This window comes from Delphinus delphis, chromosome 4 (assembly GCF_949987515.2).
Source record: "Delphinus delphis chromosome 4, mDelDel1.2, whole genome shotgun sequence".
NCBI lineage: Eukaryota > Metazoa > Chordata > Mammalia > Artiodactyla > Delphinidae > Delphinus > Delphinus delphis.
In genome coordinates this window covers 126860249-126881819 of record NC_082686.1, presented here as the reverse complement: position 1 = coordinate 126881819, position 21571 = coordinate 126860249, and the positions used below count along the sequence as shown (strand labels likewise).

Sequence of the window (21571 nt, the reverse complement as noted above, 5' to 3'; positions counted from 1 at the left end):
GACTATGACCGCAGAAGTACCCAGCAGACACAGCCCCAGGTGTAGGAAGGTTTATTCTGCAAAGAATACGGCTTGTGCACTAACTAACTCAGCCCTCCCCTGAGCCCTCAGCGTATGTTTACACGCTTGGTGGTGAAGAGCCCAGGTTCTAGCGTCAGGTGGCCTGGTTCCTGTCGCAGCTCGAATCACTTAGCAGCTTTGGAGTCCTGGGCGAGTCACTCAGCCTTTGGATGCGTCAGTTACTTGTCTATCAAACAGGCTGATAAGTGTACTTAGCCTATATGGCTATTTTGAGAATTAAGTAAGATATAATGTGCTTAGAACTGTGACACAGTTTGCTGTGTCACAGCACAGTGTGCTTCTGAGAGGAAGCAAACTTGCATGATTTACAGGCCGGGCGGCCAGGAGCCCCCAGATGGGCAGGAAGTAACCTTGGCTGGAAGTAGGAACTCTCTGGCCAAGACAGGAAGACATATGAGGACTGGCTGCTGCACGTAAGTCCGTACAGGTGTGTGTTGGGGTGGAAGTGAACAGGTGGTTGAGGGAGACTGACAGAGTCTGCTCCTCTCTGAAGTCCAAGAGAAGGGTGGTGAGACAGGGGAGGGAGCCTGCAGACAGAGGCGAAGGTCCAACCAGCCAACTGCTCTGAGGAGGGAGGGACAATGCCCCCCCAAAAGATAAGGGCCCTTACAGGGCAACATATAAATAACTGTGCAGTTGTGTGACTGACGCTTAATGCCTAAGGATCTCAGGGTGAAAAAGAGACCACGTGGCCAACCAAGGAGACGGGCGGCAAGGGCGGCAAGGTCTTGGGCGGGGAGAGGAGAGGGGCTGACGAGGAGGGAGCAAAAGAGACTTGAGTCCCAAAGCAGCAGGGAGACTCCTAACCGCCTGCCTGCCTGCCTGTCTTCGAGAAGCCGGGCAGCATCTCATACCTGAGGACAGCCTCTGACCCTTTTCTTGGTCTGCCCCTCTCGCTGTCAGGTCTCCGATTCCTGTTCCCAGGCTAATGCGGACAAATGCTAACTGTTGCATTTAGGGATTTTTTTCCAGTTGTCCTTTTTCTCTGTCAGCCCCATAGGTGCATCTGAAGCCAAAGGCAGAATCCAGTTTCAGCCCCTGGAACGAGAATGCCGCATCCCGCCCATCAACCACGGCACGAGCTTCTGGGCAGCACCGCTTCACGGTTTCCTCCTGACAGAGCGGCACGTGCGAAACGCCTGCCGTGACAGCCCCACCCCTTCTGGGGAGGTGGGGGGGCGTTGGAAATGAATGTTCTAGTTGTCAGAGGGTGAGTTCCTCAAATCCCTCCCAACTTCTGAGTGAGCGACGGCCTTGGCCTAGCTGAGATGTTCCTCTCACGGAATAACTGGGATGCTATTTTTCCAAATATTAAACTGGCGCGTTTACTTAACCCCGTAGGACAAGTCCCCACCGCCTTCCACATCTGAGACCAGGCTGAGGACTTCATCGCCCCAGGAGAGGACAGCTAGGGCAAGACAAGAGACTCGAGGAGGAGAACACAAATTTGCCTCCCTGTGAACAGGAGAACATGCCTCTGCGCGTTCCTGCAGCCTCGGGAATAGAGGGGGGCCCTCCTGAGGATTTGTGGGGAGGTGAAATACAGGCGCGGTGCTGGTGAAAGACCCGCTGCCGGCCCTGCTGGAGGCGCCTAAGCTACTGAAATTACACTACATCGGATGCTTGGTTACCCCTGCCCCTCCTCCAGCTTCTGCTACAGAGGAAGCAGTAGAAAGCCCCAGTCATTTGTGGAGCAAAAGTAAACCACATTTTCTTTTTTTTTTTTTTTTTCCTTTTTGCGCTTTGCATTGGTATTTAATTCCATGACCAGTTGTGCTTTGAGTAAAGTTCCTACAGTAAGAGCAGCACAGTGTTTACTTCTTAGGTCCTAGACGTAGTTGCTGTAAAATCTGTAATTCTGAACAAGAGTCTTCCACTAGGACGCGAATACAAATGCTACAGACATCACATCACCAGATAACCGTGCAAAGAAACTCCAGACCAAAAGGCTCTAAAACATAAAAACGCTACACATCACACAGACCACGCAGACCCATCCCCTGTATCCTCTCCTCCAGCACTCACCTGGTTTTATTTTGCTGAAGATTCCAAGACCATATGATATATTGTACGGTACGATATCATATATCAATACGATATGTTTATTTCCATCTATTCATCTTAGTTGTGTTACTCTCACAAAGATGTTCCAACTGACCATTTATCGACCCTTAATGTGTTTTCTATCCTGTCAATATATTCTATATGTTACTTGACTCCAAAATCATGGTGAGTTGAAATGGGCAGAAGAGCCACTTTATTGCAGGGATTTCATTTGGAAGATTATATACACTTTGTCTGAAAATGACCCTGAAACTTAGAGTATGTCTTTTTTAACTAAAAAAAAAAAAAAGCTTTCTATTCATCATGGAATTAACATTCCCGTACAAATTGCAAAAAGAAAAGATCCAGCTTTTATAAGTATTACAAAGTTAGTAGCTTAGAGCCCCTTCCAAGAACAAGGTGCTCTGTGCACAGCACAGAGCAAGCACCCATTTTCTGAAAGGAATGTAAAAACATGCACTAAAGATACACATAAAAATGCATTTCAGGGCTTCCCTGGTGGCGCAGTGGTTGGGAGTCCGCCTGCCGATGCAGGGGACACGGGTTTGTGCCCCGGTCCCGGAAGATCCCACATGCCACAGAGCGGCTGGGCCCGTGAGCCATGGCCGCTGAGCCTGCGCGTCCGGAGCCGGTGCTCCACAAAGGGAGAGGCCCGCGTACCGCAAAAAAAAAAAAATACATTTCAGAAGATACACAAGAAACGTCACAAACAATTCCTTCTGAAGTGTGTGATGAGGGGCCGCAGGAGGACACAGTGAGGTGAGACTTCACTGCGCCCTTTGGGGTATTTTGTGTTTTTCTACCATGGATATGTGTTACCTACTTTTATAAAATTTTTAAGTCACACAAGCAGCTGTCTTTTCTCAAAATCCTCCTCTTTATGCTTTAAGCAACAGATCTACAAGATGCACGACAAATAAAAAAGCTCACGGAACACTGAGCTTTTTGAGACACCCCTCATACCTCACTCCATCCCAGCCTCACAGTCGCCCCTCTGATATGAGCCGCTTAGAAACTCTGCAAAGCAAACAGGACCCAGAAATGGGAGTCCAGGATGGAATTCTCAGTTCTCCCACTTTCCATGGATCTTCTCACCCTAATTGGTAAAATGGAGATACCCAGCTACCTCCGAGGGATTCTGTGAGGACTGCCCCAACTGACAATATAGAAAACCAGGCTGCAAACTACGAAAACTTCCAACAAACAGGTATTTGTGCTGCATAATATGTTCCAGGGATAGATGTACATGTACGTATTGATAGCCACAGACAGCAAAGAACTAAATTTTAATGAAATTGGGACTGTGATCACTATTTTATCACAGATTCATTAGTTCAACCAGGAGTCAACATTAAAAGTGACTAGAAAACAGAGAAACTGTTGAGCGGCAATGGGTTCTGAACAGGAAATTCAAGATCAGGTAATTCACCCAAACCAACAAGACCAGAAGAAACGACAGTGGTAAAAACCAAAGCAAATCCAGTACACGTAAAAGAACTATAAATGTAACTCATGTGCTCTCAGTTTACCGGAGAGGAAGATAACTAGCTAATTTAAGACCAAGAAATACTGTTTAAGACGTGAAAACAAAACAAAGCACAAATTTCCCAATTTTTACTTAAAGGCTAGATTTCTTTAGGGCCCAGCTCATATTCAACTCTTACAGAAAACCTCCCCTAATTTTTCCAACCTCCCAGTCGTTTCCTGTATGATTACCGGTAACCATGTACCGACTGTTGCTCTGTGTTTTATGTATGCATCTTGTTCCCACAAAAATGCCTTTAAGGCAGCCCCCTTGAAGGCAGATAGCACAGCCTCCATTTGGTTAAAAACTTCACAGCATCTACTCCAGTGCAGAGAATCTTAATATACTTTTTTTTTTAACTAAATCACTCTTTATTCAAATGAAATATATTTAAATATATTAAATATATTTAAAAATATATTTAAGTAAAAATATATATATAAAGTTCTCCGAATGCATTTCTCTAAGAAATTCAAAAAGCAATCATGAGCAGACATTACCTTTAACTGATCATAAACACACACACACGCGCGCATGCACACACACACACACACGCACACACAACCAACAACCACCACCACTACCACATACTAGCATTCTAATATGGGCCCGGCTATAACATTTTTACTTTAGAAAAAGCTGAAACATGTTTCCATAGGGCAACAATGTGGAATGCAGAGTAACACTGTAGCATATTAAACTTGATGAGAACATTTAAAAGTGTATATAAATCAGGAAAGTACAATGGCGGTTGACAGGTGGAGGGAGGGCAGAGAGGGGAAAGGAGAGTTTATTTAATGAGTATAGAGCTTCAGTTTTGCAAGATGAAAAAGTTCTGGAGACCTGTTGCACAACAACGTGCAGACAGTTAGACTGTACTGTACATATAAAATGGTTAAGATGATAAATTTGATGGGATTTTTACCTCAATTTTTAAGCCTCTGTAAATTTTACATATCCAATTAACTGAACAACTACACACCTGGAAAAATATTAAAGTCTTCCAATTTTTGTTAAGGTCCCAAGCAGCAAGCACTTGGCTGAGTGACAAGTAAGCTCTCGTAATATTATCTAAGAAGAACTAAAACTGTAATGCATTCCCTGAGCTTCCTTCAAATCTTTTGCATGAAACACATTTTTTTTTTCAGCAAGGTACGTTCCAGAAAAGGTATCAACAACACAAAAATAGAGAGTAATAATTTGGGACTGAGATTAGGCTTAGCTAACTTTTTATTTATATCAAAGTTACACTTGCACGTGTCTTAGAGTCCAATAGCTCTGTATGACTTATTGTGAAAAACAGCCGTCCACTGTCCAGACTCCTCCATTTCCCATTCCCCAAAAGCAATTATTTTCAATTCTTTCATCCACTGTGTTTCTTTTGTTGACCTCTTTATCTCTAAATAACATACGTGCAGTTGTACTTCCTGATTTTAAGCATTATCTATTGGCTTCCTACTATGGAAGATGATGGAATAGTCAGCTCTCCTTCACCTCCCACCAAGACGTTCTGTACTTAGATATTTCCTTTCTTCCTAACATATAGATTTTAATTCTGAATCTAGTATATGCTTATAGCAGGGTAAGACAGATAAGTAACCATGTCCTTGTTGCTGGAAACCATGTCATTGTCCATGTAACAGATATGAAATAAAGGTAACATCAGAGAAATTAATAAAAATCTTTAATGTTACATGGGAATGTTAGAGATAAACTGGAAATAGGAATATAAACTCCCACAGGAATACACAACATGTGTACACACACATGTATTCACAGATATATATGTATCCCATCCATCCAGATAGGGCTTAGATGCCATGACATCCTAGTAGCAATGAGCACTTTCAGCATCCAGATCTTGCTTTCTAAATACCATTCCCCACTAGAGAGAAGTAGGGTTCCATAAAGAAACGGCTGATTGCAGACCTGAGGCAGAAAAAGTACAAGATGAACCTGGGAGGCTTTCTGTGCCAAAAAAGAAGGAGGTGCTCTAAGTCAAATGGTGTCATGTCAAAGGATACAAAAGAGCTTCAAACATCTTCCAATGGCCACCTTTGGGACAATTGGAACACTAAAATGAACAACAAGTATAACAGGTTGCAAAATGCTGAATGAAGGAATATCAGTAAGCCCATAACAATGACCAAAGATACATTTTTGTAAATAAGAACCAAAAAAGGAGAAACTCATTTATTAAAGAACTAAATGTGCAATGACAGCAATTCTTACTCTGAAAACTGATACTCAAAGGAAAAGAATTTAGCATTTATTCTGCCTTTTTTTTTTTTTTAGAAAGAATTTTATGATTTATCACAGCTGATGAGGGAAAGCCCATTTTTACAGAAGAATGCCAACATCTAGCCATTCCCAGTGAAATAATGGTTTTGGACTCGGTTCATCAATGGACGCTACAACTTTCAGGTGAAAGGAATGGAACGGTTGCACGCGCCAAAGTAGTACCCATAGGTCCTGTTCCTTCTATTGGAGAGTGGTTTTTACTGGATATAGCCAGAGTCCCCTCACCAATTCAAACCTATTTTTCACGCCTAGGTGAAGCATGAATTTAAATTATGCTTATGCAAGCACATCTGTCCAGCCTTCAGGGTTATTTTCATAGTAAACAAGGCAGAGATCTCCTTTATGACAAATAAGATACAAGGAACACGTGTAAACGTGGAGGCAATCTTGACTTGAAACTCAAAACTCGTCCCTGGAATCAAAAAAAGTATGCACCGTCTTCAAGGACCCGAACTGAATGTAAGCTGGCTGGCTCCGATAAGAAACCAGACTGTCAATTATGTGTTGAGCGGGGCTTATTTTTGCAGTCCAAATGGCTCAATGAATATGTCACAAATTAATTACCCACTGAGCAAGAAAGGGAGCTGTTTCTTCTACGCATTTTGGGGGCGATAAGGACGGTGATTCCAAGAGCACAGTCAACCAAGAAAAGTCTCTCGCCCACCCCAAACGCCCAACCCAACAAAGCCTCAGGGGTACAGAGGAAACAACTGGGGGTAAAGAGAGCAGTTCCCTGGGCAGTTTAACCACGAAGCATTTTCAGCTTCTTCTAATCTGTTTCCCCAAAAAAGCCCTCATGCCCATGATATGACTTGTCACTCTTCACCATATTGAACACCCAACAATTCCTAGCCAGAATTAGAGCTGCTCATCTTGCAAGCAGTTTCACCTGGCTCTCGTCTCTCTGGCCCCCTGGGCTTTGCTATGCTTTGCCTGCTCCCCGTGGCACCCGCGAGCACAGGAGTTCTGGCTCCTCTGATGCTGCCCACAGCCCCCAAGTCCTGCAGCCTGTTCCCTGCCCGCACCCTTCTCCCTAGCGATGCTCCTTGCCTCCCGGGGCCAGACCTACAACATGCACATGCCCCCGGCAACCATCACAATGGGGAGGAAAGAGCAGACATCTCCTAGTAGGTCCACTCTGTGTGTACCAGCTAGTGACTTAACTTCTGAGGCTTGGGCCCCACATACACGGAATGGAATAATAAAACCTACGTTGAAAGCACGTTGTAATGATTCCAAATAATGTCTGTAAAGTTCCCAGCACAATGCCTGCAATAATTAGCGGAGACTGGCTCGTGATGACCGCAGTCCTAGTGCAGTTGTTGCATACTATTTATTAACGGTCTATATTTACCGGCCACTTAGTGTGGTGGACACTGTTCTAAACGCTGCAGAGGTACTGACTCACTTCATCCTCAGAAGATACTGTCAGTCACGCCCATGGCACAGACAAGAAGCTGCGGGGGAGTGTGATGACAACAGTCATAGTAGTGAGAAGCCCTTCCAGGGCTCCCCACCATGCCGCTCTAGCGAACACGCCTCCCCACGGCCTTTCCGCACCGCCCCACGGGGACCTGACGCGCCAGATCAAAGTAAACCCTGGTCCCACGTCAGACCGCCTGATGGCCCTACTCCCCCGCAGATGCCATTCCTCTGCCAGAAATGCCCTTCCCTGCATGACAGACCCCGACTCTGTCCTCCTAGGCAGCGCTGCTTCTTCCAAAACTGCCCTCAGACGGCGCTTCCTCTGCGACCTCCCCGGGCTTCCCGAGCCCCTCGGGACTCCCTCCGCATTTTACGCGCTTCGCTGTTTGCGCTTCCTTCCTCCTCTAATATCTGCAGTGTTTGGCTGTGTGCCCCCTCCCCCCACTTGTGAACACCGGGGGGCAGTGACCACATTCTCCACTGCGTCCCCACCGACCAGCACAGCGCCCAGCACAGACTCCGGGGCCCGGTCTGGACGCACGAGCTAAGGGGCTCCGTCCCCCACCTGCACATCAGTGTCTTCATCTGTGAACTTCCTCCCAGGGCTCCTGAATGATAAATCAGACAACAGACAGAGAGCTGAGCCAGCGCTCACTAAGAAAGGGGGAAGGCGGTACCACGGCACATCACAGCCACCCTGGTGGCCCTGGGGAGGGCTGTTCTCACACTAGCCCACAGGAAACACCGTCGTAGGGCCCAACGGCAAAAGGAGGAGGTATCCCCAAGGCTGGAAAGCTCATTTTCACAGGACGCGTCAGGAGCTGATTCAATCTAGGGCTGTCGGGTGCGCCAAAATCCCGCCCGCCGCAGTGAGGGTGGGTCCATAACTGCTCACGGGACAGCCACTGTTACAGCGTTAGCAAGAATGGTATAACAGCACATACTAGAGTTATATGATGAGCTCACATAACTCATGAACGGCAAGACTCCTCCTGACTGTTGGGGAAATTCCTACAAATAAACGTACAGGGTTCTGTGTTATTTACCACAGGCCCATTTCCAAATCTGTTCAAAGATTTTAATTATATAACTCTGTGTAAGTTTTACCTTTTTTTTATTTTTAAGTATTATCTAGCTCATTTTACTGACTGACTGGTTTTTATTTAAAAATATTTTTTTTTTTTTTGGCTGCGACGCACGCCTTGCGGGATCTTAGTTCCCCGACCGGGGAGAACCCGGGCCCCAGCAGTGGGAGCACCGAGTCCTAACCACTGGACCACCAGGGAATTCCCTTAGCTAGCCCATTTTAAATGCTCTTCTCTGGTGAGCTCAAAACACTTAAGACAGTTAAATATTCTTGTTCTAAAAACGAAACTTCATTCAATTCCAAAAAATATCGGAAACCAAATATGTATCACGTCTGGTATTCCTTCCCTCGAGTCTCTTAACACTCATCTATTAGACGGCATTTTCTAAACATCATGTCCACCTATAACCTCTTATTTTTTCAGGTCTCATAAACAGGGAGAATTAAAGTCTCTTCTTCCAAGCTTTCCTAATTCACCTCTGGTTTAAAATCTCTGCCCTGATGTTAGGATTTGTACAAGTCAAATATTTCTTTGCCCCCCCACCTTGAAACTACACATGCAACCTCACCCAGAAACCCAAGGCCCCTCTCGCCCCTCTCACTTTTGGGTACACACTGCACTAGGTATGTGTTTGCCCGCTGCAAGCTCCCCAGGGCAGCAACTCACTTACTCTTCATTTTAGATCTGTAACTCTGCATAATGACAGTGAAGATTTCTGTGTTGCTACATTTAAAGAATGTACACAACAGGCCTGCTTCCTTGTTACTGTTAGCCCACTGAACATTAGGAAAAACTCTCTTCAATAAAATCAAACAGCAGTGCTGTAGAGCTCTGTTCCAACACTGAATGTGGGAACTGAAAATAAAACATATGTTTCTATTACAAAGGAATAAAGGCCATTTCTACTGAAAACACTTCACAAATCCTAAGAACAATCATCAAGACAATGGAAGCCATAAAACCAACGCCAGAAGAGGGTGACACTCAATAGTCAATCTTGCCCCAAATGTGCTGAATGGTTTCTAGAACACAGAAACTATTACTGCAAGTTAATCATCTGCAGTGTATGCAATTTAATGCAATTCAACACATATATATGCGTGTACTTGCTTGGCTGTATAGCTTGCTTGGAGTGTGAAACTTGCTACATTATGGCCATGTCTACACAGTCCAATGTTTCCAAAGGCACTGTGTAATTCGCTTAAAAAGCTGAAGAAGGTGCTGAAGACAAAGTAGTAAGTGAGAGATACCCGGTGTAACAGAATGACAGCAAACCAAGATCAGATATTTAAAACTGTGTGCTCTTTTCATACAGTATAAATAGTACACTACATTTGCGTTTTTAAAACACATGTAAGAATATAGAAAGAGCAATTGGATATCTACCTAGTTAAATTACCTATTAATCACAAAGGATAAAACAGTAACTCTGCAGTGGAGAAACCTGATAGACACCACCTTACCCAAAAGCTCAAAGTTATCACCACTGGTACTGGGACAATGCCATGGGAGGTACTGAGACACTCACAGCATCATTTCCGTGATACTCCCACCAAAAGTGCTTAACAAGAATCTGATGATGAGCAACTGGATAAATACAAACCGAGGGACATTCTACAAAATAACTGGCCTGTCCCCCTCAAAATGTCAAGGTCAACAAAAGAAAAGCTGAAGACCATGGCAATTAAAGGCCACGTGGACCATGGACTGGATCAAGGTTGAGGAGACCCATGTCTGGAGAGACTAAGGACTTTGCTTTCAGTCACCCAGACACGTAGCACCAGAGCCAAGACGAGTACAGCCCAAAGCTCTTTCTGAGATGCTAGACCTAAAAGGTTAGGGGTGAGGTTCTAAAATTCACACAATTTTAAAATATTTGTAGCCTTAAGCATTTTTTAGGTCAAAGCTTTTATACCGTACCCTGAGAAAAGGACAGTAGGCAATTGACCTTCATGGATTTAACATTCACACTTTTCTTTTTTCTTTTGCGGTACGCGGGCCTCTCACTGTTGTGGCCTCTCCCATTGAGGAGCACAGGCTCCGGACGCGCAGGCCCAGCGGCCATGGCTCACGGGCCCAGCCGCTCCGCGGCACGTGGGATCTTCCCGGACCGGGGCACGAACCCATGTCCCCTGCATCGGCAGGCGGACCCCCAACCACCGCGCACCAGGGAAGCCCTAACATTCACACTTTTCAATACTCAAGAATAATCACAGAAAGGGGAAAGATGGCGGAAGAGTAAGACGCGGAGATCACCTTCCTCCCCACAGATACATCAGAAATACATCTACACGTGGAACAACTCCTACAGAACACCTACTGAACGCTGGCGGAAGACCTCAGACCTCCCAAAAGGCAAGAAACCCCCTAGGTACCTGGGTAGGGCAAAAAAAATAGAAAAAATAGAGACAAAAGAATAGGGACGGGACCTGTACCAATGGGAGGAGCCGTGAAGCAAGAAAGGTTTCCACACACTAGAAAACCCCTTCATTGGCGGACACTGCAGGTGGCGGAGGTGGGGGAAGCTTCGGAGCTGTGGAGGACAGCACAGCCACAGGGGTGCGGAGGGCAAAGCGGTGAGGTTCCCGCACAGAGGATCGGTGCCGACCAGCACTCACCTGCCCGAGAAGCTTGTCTGCTCACCCGCCGGGGTGGGCGGGGCTGAGAGCTGAGGCTCAGGCTTCAGTCAGAGCGCAGGGAAAGGACTGGGGTTGGCGGCGTGAACACAGCCTGAAGGGGGTTACTGTGCCACGGCTAGCCAGGAGGGAGTCCGGGAAAAAGTCTAGAGCTACCGAAGAGGCAAGAGACTTTTTTTTCCCTCTTTGTTTCCTGGTGCACAAGGAAAGGGGATTAACAGCGCTGCTTAAAGGAGCTCCAGAGACGGGCGCGAGCCGCGGCTAACAGCGCGGACCCCAGAGACGGGCATGAGATGCTAAGGCCACTGCTGCCGCCACCAAGAAGCCTGTGTGCGAGCACAGGTCACTATCCACACCCCCCTTCAGGGGAGCCTGTGCAGCCCACCACTGCCAGGTTCCCGGGATCCAGGGACAACTTCCCCGGGAGAATGCACGGCACGCCTCAGGCTGCTGCAAAGTCACACCAGCCTCTGCCGCCGCAGGCCCGCCCCGCACTCCGTGCCCCTCCCTCACCCCCGGCCTGAGTGAGCCAGAGCCCCCGAATCAGCGGCTCCTTTAACCCCGTCCTGTCTGAACGAAGAACAGACGCCCTCCAGCGACCTACACGCAGAGGCGGGTCCATATCCAAAGCTGAGCCCCGGGAGCTGTGCGAACAAAGAAGAGAAAGGGAAATCTCTCCCAGCAGCCTCAGAAGCAGCGGATTAAAGCTCCACAATCAATTTGATGTATCCTGCATCTGTGGAATACCTGAATAGACAACGAATCATCCCAAATTAAGGAGGTGGACTCTGAGAGCAAGATTTATTATTTTTTCCCCTTTTCCTCTTTTTGTGTGTATGTGTATGCTTCTGCATGAGATTTTTGTCTGTATAGCTTTGCTTCCGCCATTTGCCCTAGGGTTCTATCCGCCCATTTTCTGTTGTCGTTTTTTCTTTTTTAAAAAAATTTTTTCTTAATAATTATTTTTTATTTTAATAACTTTATTTTCTTTTATCCTCTTTCTTTCTACTTTTTCTCCCTTTTATTCTGAGACATGTGGATGAAAGGCTCTTGGTGCTGCAGCCAGGAGTCAGTGCTGTGCCTCTGGTGGGAGAGCCAACTTCAGGACACTGGTCCACAGGAGACCTCCCAGCTCCACGTAATATCATACAGCGAAAATCTCCCAGAGATCTCAACACTAACACCCAGCTTCACTCAACGACCAGCAAGCTACAGTGCTGGACACCCTATGCTAAACAACTAGCAAGACAGGAACACAACCCCACCCATTAGCAGAGCGGCTGCCTAAAATCACAATAAGTCCACAGACACCCCGAAACACACCACCAGACGTGGACCTGCCCACCAGAAAGACAAGATCCAGCCTCATCCACCAGAACACAAGCACCAGTCCCCTCCACCAGGAAGCCTCCACAACCCACTGAACCAACCTTAGCCACTGGAGACAGACATCTAAAACAGCAGGAACTACGAACCTGCAGTCTGCAAAAAGGAGACCCCAAGCACAGTAAGATAAGCAAAATGAGAAGACAGAAAAACACACAGCAGATGAAGGAGCAAGATAAAAACCCACCAGACCTAACAAATGAAGAGGAAATAGGCAGTCTACCTGAAAAATAACTCAGAGTAATGATAGTAAAGATGATGCAAAATCTTGGAAATAGAATAGACAAAATGCAAGAAACATTTAACAAGGACCTAGAAGAACTAAATATGAAACAAACAATGATGAACAACACAATAAATGAAAATAAAAATACTCTAGAAGGGATCAACAGCAGAATAACTGAGGCAGAAGAACGGATAACTGACCTGGAAGATAAAATACTGGAAATAACTACTGCAGAGCAGAATAAAGAAAAAAGAATGAAAAGAACTGAGGACAGTCTCAGAGACCTCTGGGACAACATTAAACGCACCAACATTCAAATTATAGGGTTTCCAGAAGAAGAAGAGAAAAAGAAAGGGACTGAGAAAATATTTGAAGAGATTACAGTTGAAAACTTCCCTAATATGGGAAAGGAAAGAGTCAATCAAGTCCAGGAAGCACAGAGAGTCCCATACAGGATAAGTCCAAGGAGAAACACGCCAAGACATGTATTAATCAAACTATCAAAAATTAAATACAAAGAAAACATATTAAAAGCAGCAAGGGAAAAACAACAAATAACACACAAGTGAATCCCCATAATGTTAACAGCTGATCTTTCAGCAGAAACTCTGCAAGCCAGAAGGGACTGGCAGGACATATTTAAAGTGATGAAGGAGAAAAACCTACAACCAAGATTACTCTACCCAGCAAGGATCTCACTCAGATTTGATGGAGAAATTAAAACCTTTACAGACAAGCAAAAGCTGAGAGAGTTCAGCACCACCAAACCAGCTTTACAACAAATGCTAAAGGATCTTCTCTAGGCAAGAAACACAAGAGAAGGAAAAGACCTACAATAACAAACCCAAAACAATTAAGAAAATTGGAACATACATATTGATAATTACCTCAATGTAAATGGATGAAATGCTCCAACCAAAAGACACAGACTGGCTGAATGGATACAAAAACAACACCCGTATATATGCTGTCTACAAGAGAACCACTTCAAACCTAGAGACACATACAGACTGAAAGTGAGGGGATGGAAAAAGCTATTCCATGCAAATGGAAACCAAAAGAAAGCTGGAGTAGCAATTCTCGTATCAGACAAAATAGCCTTTAAAATAAAGACTATTAGAAGAGACAAAGAAGGACACTACATAATGATCAAGGGATCGATCCAAGAAGAAGATATAACAACTGTAAATATTTATGCACCCAACAAAGGAGCACCTCAATACATAAGGCAAATACTAACAGCCATAAAAGGGGAAATCGACAGTAACACATTCATAGTAGGGGACTTTAACACCCCACTTTCACCAATGGACAGATCATCCAAAATGAAATTAAATAAGGAAACACAAGCTTTAAATGATACATTAAACAAGATGGACTTAATTGATATTTATAGGACATTCTATCCAAAAACAACAGAATACACATTTTTCTCAAGTGCTCATGGAACATTCTCCAGGATAGATCATATCTTGGGTCACAAATCAAGCCTTCGTAAATTTAAAAAAATTGAAATTGTATCAAGTGTCTTTTCCGACCACAACGCTATGAGACTAGATATCAATTACAGGAAAAGATCTGTAAAAAATACAAACACATGGAGGCTAAACCATACACTACTTAATAACAAAGTGATCACTGAAGAAATCAAAGAGGAAATTAAAAACTACCTAGAAACAAATGACAATGGAGACACGACGATCCAAAACCTATGGGATGCAGCAAAAGCAGTTTTAAGAGGGGAGTTTATACGAATACAATCCTACCTTAAGAAACAGGAAACATCTTGAATAAACAACCTAACCTTGCACCTAAAGCAATTAGAGAAAGAAGAACCAAAAAACCCCAAAGTTAGCAGAAGGAAATCGTAAAGAAGAAATCATAAAGATCAGATCAGAAATAATTAAAAAAAAAATGAGGGAAACAATAGCAAAGATCAATATAACTAAAACCTGGTTCTTTGAGGAGATAAACAAAATTGATAAACCATTAGCCAGACTCATCAAGAAAAAAAGGGAGAAGACTCAATAGAATTAGAAATGAAAAAGGAAAAGTAAGAACTGACACTGCAGAAATACAAAGGATCATGAGAGATTACTACAAGCAACTCTGTGCCAATAAAATGGACAGCCTGGAAGAAATGGACAAATGCTTAGAAATGCACCACCTGCCAAGACTGAATCAGGAAGAAATAGAAAATACGAACAGACCAATCACAAGGACTGAAATTCAAACTGTGATTAAAAATCTTCCAACAAACAAAAGCCCAGGACCAGATGGCTTCACAGGCGAATTCTATCAAACATTTAGAGAAGAGCTAACACCTATCCTTCTCAAACTCTTCCAAAATATAGTAGAGGGAGAAACACTCCCAAACTCATTCTACAAGGCCACCATCACCCTGATACTAAAACCAAACAAGGATGTCACAAAGAAAGAAAACTACAGGCCAATATCACTGATGAACACAGATGCAAAAATCCTCAACAAAATACTAGCAAACAGAATCCAACAACACATTAAAAGGATCATACACCATGATCAAGTGGGGTTTATTCCAGGAATGCAAGGATTCTTCAATATAGTCAAATCAATCAAGGTGATACACCATATTAACAAACTGAAGGAGAAAAACCATATGGTCATCTCAATAGATGCAGAGAAAGCTTTCGACAAAATTCAACACCCATTTATGATAAAAACCCTGCAGAAAGTAGGCACAGAGGGAACTTTCCTCAACATAATAAAGGCCATATATGACAAACCCACAGCCAACATCATACTCAATGGTGAAAAACTGAAAGCATGTCCACTAAGAGCAGGAACAAGACAAGGTTGCCCACTCTCACCACTATTATTCAACATAGTTTTGGAAGTTCTGGCCCCAGCAATCAGAGAAGAAAAGGAAATAAAAGGAATCCAAATCGGAAAAGAAGAAGTAAAGCTGTCACTGTTTGCAGATGACATGACACTATACATAGAGAATCCTAAAGATGCTACCAGAAAACTACTAGAGCTAATCAATGAATTTGGTAAAGTAGCAGGATACAAAATTAATGCACAGAAATCTCTGGCATTCCTATTCACTAATGATGAAAAATCTGAAAGTGAAATCAAGAAAACACTCCCATTTACCACTGCAACAAAAAGAATAAAATACCTAGGAATAAACCTACCTAAGGAGACAAAAGACCTCTATGCAGAAATTTATAAGACACTGATGAAAGAAATTAAAGATGATACAAATAGATGGAGAGATAGACCATGTTCTTGGATTGGAAGAATCAACACTGTGAAAATGACTCTACTACCAAAGCAATCTACAGATTCAAAGCAATCTACAGATTCAATGCAATCCCTATCAAACTACCACTGGCATTTTTCACAGTACTAGAACAAAAAATTTCACAATTTGTATGGAAACACAGAAGACCCCGAATAGCCAAAGCAATCTTGAGAACGAAAAACGGAGCTGGAGGAATCAGGCTCCCTGACTTCAGACTATACTACTAAGCTACAGTAATCAAGACAGTATGGTACTGGCACAAAAACAGAAAGATAGATCAATGGAACAGGATAGAAAGCCCAGAGATAAACCCATGCACATATGGTCACCTTATCTTTGATAAAGGAGGCAGGAATGTACAGTGGAGAAAGGACAGCCTCTTCAATAAGTGGTGCTGGGAAAACTGGACAGGTACATGTCAAAGTATGAGATTAGAACACTCCCTAACACCATACACAAAAATAAGCTCAAAATGGATTAAAGACCTAAATGTAAGGCCAGAAACTATCAAACTCTTAGAGGAAAACATAGGCAGAACACTCTATGACATAAATCACAGCAAGATCCTTTTTGACCCACCTCCAGAGAAATGGAAATAAAAACAAAAATAAACAAATGGGACCTAATGAAACTTCAAAGCTTTTGCACAGCAAAGGAAACCATAAACAAGACCAAAAGACAACCCTCAGAATGGGAGAAAATATTTGCAAATGAAGCAACTGACAAAGGATTAATCTCCAAAATTTACAAGCAGCTCATGCAGCTCAAAAACAAAAAAAAAACCCAATCCAAAAATGGGCAGAAGACCGAAATAGACATTTCTCCAAAGAAGATATACAGATTGCCAACAAACACATGAAAGAATGCTCAACATCATTAATCATTAGAGAAATGCAAATCAAAACTACAATGAGCTATCATCTCACACCAGTCAGAATGGCCATCATCAAAAAACCTAGAAACAATAAATGCTGGAAAGGGTGTGGAGAAAAGGGAACACTCTTGCACTGCTGGTGGGAATGTGAATTGGTACAGCCACTATGGAGAACAGTATGGAGGTCCCTTAAAAAACTACAAATAGAACTACCATATGACCCAGCAATCGCACTACTGGGCATATACCCTGAGAAAACCAAAATTCAGAAACAGTCATGTACCAAAATGTTCATTGCAGCTCTATTTACAATAGCCCAGAGATGGAAACAACCTAAGTGTCCATCATCGGATGAATGGATAAAGAAGATGTGGCACATATATACAATGGAATATTACTCAGCCATAAAAAGAAACGAAATTGAGTTATTTGTAGTGAGGTGGATGGACCTAGAGTCTGTCGTACAGAGTGAAGTAAGTCTGAAAGAGAAAGACAAATACCGTATGCTAACACATATATATGGAGTCTAAGAAAAAAAAATGTCATGAAGAACCTAGGGGTAAGACAGGAATAAAGACACAGACCTACTAGAGAATGGACTTGAGGATATGGGGAGGGGGAAGGGTAAGCTGGGACAAAGTGAGAGAGTGGCATGGACATATATACACTACCAAACGTAAGGTAGATAGCTAGTGGGAAGCAGCCGCATAGCGCAGGCAGATCAGCTAAGTGGTTTGTGACCACCTAGAGGGGTGGGATAGGGAGGGTGGGAGGGAGGGAGACGCAAGAGGGAAGAGATATGGGAACATATGTATGTGTATAACTGATTCACTTTGTTATAAAGCAGAAACTATCACACCATTGTAAAGCAATTATACTCCAATAAAGATGTAAAAAAAAAAAGAATAATCGTAAAGACCATGTAATACTTTGTAAATAAACTGAGCCGAAATATGGAATCGTGTGTTATGTGGCTTATGAAACAAGAGAAAACACAGCTAGTGGGTGAACCTAATCAACTATGTGTTGTGGGTATGCAGATAATAGAAATTTGAGCTTGGGGGGGTGGTTAGAAAATAATCCCCTCCCGAAACCAACTGATCACACTGGTAAGGAAATTAACAGCAAAAGTAATGAATCCAACAAGAAGTCCATGATGTTCTGAGCTAGACACTGGAGCTAGGCTTCCCTCCATTTGGTAGAGGAAATCATACAGTCCTGCTGATGCATTCATATCTGGGAGGCCTAAAAACTCTTAACTACGTGTTCTTCACAAATCGTGAGTGCCCATCAGACTTTCATTTGTCCTAAAATTGTTCACATTTCATTTGGCAGAATCATTCCTGCATGATCACCTTTTTTCATGACAGTTAAAATCAGATTAAATGGAATATCAAGGAAAACAGGAACAAGTTACCAAAAAATATGAAGAGCATCTAAGGAATGGAGAGTAGTCTCTCCCTTATAGCTAGCAATGCTGAAGGTTTCAAGGATTACAAATTGGAGCAAATTAGAAAATGAGAAGAAAAAAAAAAGCATGCACACATATGCACAAACATACACACAAACGCTTCAAGCCTAACTGTTCATGTATTTATCGTTAAAACTACTGAGCATCTTTTGTACGCCAGGTACTGTCCTAGGAGATGCAGCACGGAACAAATCTGACAAAATATCTCATGAAGAATCAGTACAGCTCATGGTCAGTAGAAATAGGTGATCAATAAATTAAAATATAATGAGATGGCACTAAGAGCTATGAAGAAAAATGAAGCAGGACGTGACGAGAAGGCTTTTCTTAGGAAGTGCCCTGTGAGCTAAGCCAGCCGTGGGAGAGAGGGCAGGCCAGGGGGATATCCGGGGGCAAGAGGGAGAGTGGCAGGCACGGGTCAATGCCTGAGGTCACGATGTGCATACGGGTTGCTGGTGCGGGCTGAGGCACATGCCCGAGAGAGACAGGCAGCCGTGAGAGGATGCTGAGCACTGGCGTGAACCATGATGTATGTCCTAGCAGAATCACTCTGACCGCAAACTGGAAAGTTGTCATTAGAGGGGCAAGAAGAGAAACAAGGTCCGCTGGAGGCCCTGCAATAAAAAGCACAGGCGAAGGTGGGGTTGCTGGTGCTCTGGGCCACGGTGGCAGCAGCGGGAGCAGGAATACCTTGTTGGATTCTGATTCGATTTTGAAAGTAAAGTTAACAGGATTGCTGAGGGAGTAAATGCAGAGTTTCGAGAGGAAGCGAAAAGCCCAGAATGACAATACGTCTTTTACACTTATTCGCCTGATGGCTATGTATAACATTTACTAAGGAGAAGTCCGAGGAAGGAACAAGTTTCGGGATGGTGAGAAATCAACTTTGATTTGATACACATTAGGTTTCGGATGCCTGTTCGTCATCAAAGTAGAGGGGGCTAAGAAGCAACTAGATATCCAGGTTATGGGGAGAATTATTATTAAATGCAATAGATACACGGATATAGACAGGTAGAGAGAACGAGATAAAGAAGAATTGCACATATGTGTCTGTATATGAAGGAAGGAAAGTTCAAGAAGGAAAACATGGACAAGGGAGAAAAGAAATTTATACACTGTATTGTATCTACTTCAGCACCATTTGAAAATACTGTAATGAGAACATAACTACTTTAGTAATAAAAAAAGGGACACTTCTTTTGTTTCCCCCAATAAAATAATAAGCTGATGAAAAAATCAGACACGTAGTTAACACAAGACTACCGTGAAAAGAGACTCAGAGACAACCATTGTTAACTTTGTGGATTATTTCCTCCCTTTTTTTTTTCTTGACATTTATATATATACACTACACAGTTTTGTTTTTTAAGTACAGTTCATTTTTGCTTGTTATTTTGACACACATGAGATAATGCTGAACTCAAAGGTGGCAGCCATGGAATCAGGCCATTTTTTGTTTTGAATTTCTGTGTTCATGCTTTTAGGTGTCCCCACTCTCCGGTTCCGTGGAGGCCCCTTTACCATTCCCAAATGCGCCACGCCCTGACTCACTCCCCCCAGGGTGCCTCCTGGCAGTGGAGGACATTTGTGCTTTCCATCCTGCCCCTCAGAGCTTTGCAGTTGGGGGTCGGCCTTATAAAACCATAAGCACGTTTCCATGTCATAAAGAATTATTTGTAAACCTAATCTTTACATGGACTCTTTATACACAAATCTCTGTGCACAGTTCTAATGTAGCGTCCAACCTTCTATCAAGCATGTTTCAGCACCGCCTCAAGGAGTCACTGTCTAGTCACCAAAAGAGCAGAAACTCTGACTGAAAGTAGTTTCCCTTCAGTTCATTCAACGAATACCTACCAGTGCGTGTGTCTGTGCACGTGCGTGTGTGTGTGTGTGTGTGTGTGTGTGAGAGAGAGAGAGAGACCGAGAGAGAGGATGACACACACAAAATCTTAAAAGATGATTTCAGACAGAGAAACGTGCTGTGAATAAAATAACAACACATGAGAACATAACTGGGAGGAAGGTGAAAAAGAGAGAGAATGCTGTTTAGCTGGGTGGGCAGGCAAAACCTACCGGGGAAATGACACTGAGCCAAAGCCTTCGTGAAGAGAAGGAGGCTGCAAATAGTCTAGAGAAGAGCAACTCAAGCACAGGGTGAAGAGGAAAGGCAGAGGGGGGCCCAGGAAAGGAAGGAGTACACGTGTTGGAGGGGTGTGTGTCCGGAACATCGCAGAAAGAGGGGGCAGACCACGGATGGAGCTGCAGGCAAGCATCTGGATCTTTAACGAAACTGAGTTATTTGTAGTGAGGTGCATGGACCTAGAGTCTGCCATACAGAGTGATGTAAGTCAGAAGACAAAAACAAATACCGTATGTTAACGCATATACACAGAATCTTAAAAAAAGTGGTTCTGAAGAACCTAGGGGCAGGACAGGAATAAAGACGCAGATGTAGAGAATGGACTTGAGGACACAGGGAGGGGGAAGGGTAAGCTGGGATGAACTGAGAGAGTGGCATGGACATATATACACTACCAAATGCAAAATAGACAGCTAGTGGGAAGCAGCCGCATAGCACAGGGAGATCAGCTCGGTGCTTTGTGACCACCTAGAGGGGTGGGATAAGGAGGGTGGGAGGGAGACGCAGGAGGGAGGGGACATGGGGATATATGTATACATATAGCTGATTCACTTTGTTATACAGCAGGAACTAACACATCACTGTAAAGCAATTATACTCCAATAAAGATGTTAAAAAAATAAATAAAAAATTTAAACCTCCACCCCCCCCCCAAAAAAAAAGAATGTGGATCTTTATTCTAATTGTAATGAGAAACTACTGTAAAGTTATAAACAAGGACACAATACGATCTGATTTAGGCTGAACAATCAGTGTGGCGGTTGTGGAGAGACCAGAACGTTAAGGAACAAAAATATAGGCAGGGAGACCAGTTAGGAGGCTGCCGCTGTCACCACCCAAGAGAGGGGATAGCTTGATGCAGCATTTCAGGAACTGTGGTGGTGACGTGTTCAGACACAGGACACGTTTTGGAGGTAAGAGCAACAGGACTTGCTGACTCAGGAACGAGGAATCTGTGCCTGGGTGAACAGAACCGGCACTCCATCCACACCTCAAGCGACTTTTACCTTCACTAATGGACCCTCGCGGGACTCACCTCTCTGGGATGGGTATGGAAGGTGC

At 43.7% G+C, this 21571-nt stretch overlaps 1 protein-coding gene across 1 annotated transcript in view; it reads right to left on the bottom strand.

Annotated features, from left to right (window-relative positions):
* Positions 1 to 21571, bottom strand: part of MED12L (mediator complex subunit 12L) — a 308809-nt gene that overhangs the window by 245033 nt on the left and 42205 nt on the right. The window lies entirely within an intron of this gene.